Source organism: Aplysia californica, unplaced genomic scaffold (assembly GCF_000002075.1).
Source record: "Aplysia californica isolate F4 #8 unplaced genomic scaffold, AplCal3.0 scaffold00015, whole genome shotgun sequence".
Classification (NCBI taxonomy): Eukaryota; Metazoa; Mollusca; class Gastropoda; order Aplysiida; family Aplysiidae; genus Aplysia; species Aplysia californica.
This window is the reverse complement of record NW_004797285.1, coordinates 176,573-177,670: the sequence shown is the minus strand read 5'-3', so window position 1 is coordinate 177,670 and position 1,098 is coordinate 176,573. Positions and strand designations below refer to the sequence as shown.

The 1,098-nt window shown below is 48.8% G+C and overlaps 1 protein-coding gene across 1 annotated transcript in view; it reads left to right on the top strand.

The window, feature by feature from the left end:
- Positions 1-320: 320 nt before the first annotated feature.
- LOC101858082 overlaps positions 321-1,098 on the top strand; it is a gene marked incomplete at its 3' end in the record, with an annotated part of 123,410 nt that continues 122,632 nt past the window's right edge. Inside the window, 1 exon segment of the mRNA XM_013085204.2 lies at positions 321-431.

The window sequence follows — 1,098 nt, the reverse complement described above, 5'->3', positions numbered from 1 at the left end:
ACACACACACACACACACACACATACACACCTCCCCTTCCCCTCCCTCACCCCACCCACCCCCACTAGAAACAAAATACTTAACAGTTAAAGCGCATACACGCTTCTCTTTTCTCAAACAAACATTCTGATCCTCTAATCGGAGCTGACCGTGCAGATCCGACTGAATGGATAAGTGTGCACCATCTTTAAAGTCCCCTTCCACCAACCCCCACTCAGGCCCTTTTTTCCCATCGAGAGGCAGCGTGACGTCTGACGACATAGCAGGACGTGTGGCTCGCGCGCGCGGCAAAATTCTCTCATTCTCCGAGGTGCCTGGGAAACTCGCTCGTGGAACAGGCGAGAGGTTGAAAACCCCTGCACAGAGAAGAGGGAAACTTCGCGCCGCCCGCTCTCTGTGCGGTACTCTCGTTCGTCGTCTCAGCGGAAGAGGTAAATCTCTCTCATGCTCTCTACTTCTCTCCCCCCTCTCTCTCTCTCTCTCTCTCTCTCTCTCTCTCTCTCCACCATACCCCACCCCTCTCTCTCTGAGCGCAAGATCCGAGTCGCAGTCTCGGGACGGACTTCGCAATCAGTGCATGTCGTGTGTGGCGTGCGTACTGCAGACTGTGCGTGTGTGTGTGTACGCGCGCGTTTTATCCACTGTTGGATGTGAGTTAGATCAAGATCTAGATCTAGATCTAGTAGTTAGGCAGGCAATAATTTTCCCTCTAGTTGTGAAGCAAGATGCAGACCTGTGTGTGAGAAAATCTTCACGAGTTTATCACGAGGATGTAGCTGACACGTGATTCCTGTGCTTTTTTGTTCTTTCCCCTCATCAGCAAACACGCGATTCCACGGATATTACCAGCATCTCTGTAAGCATAAAAGCGTATCGCGCACTGTTTGGGTATATTATATTATATTATATTCACAACTGGAGCGTAGAAAAAATGTCATTGACGCCCCCCCCTCTTCTGTACTATGGGAAAATGTCTAATTTGCCTTTCCAGGCCGTAGGCCTATTCTTCTCAAGTAAAAGTAGAAATCTAGATCTAAATCTACCTGACTCCAAGGACCATTTTAAAATCTTCTGTCACATAAAAGCTCAAAGCGTGAA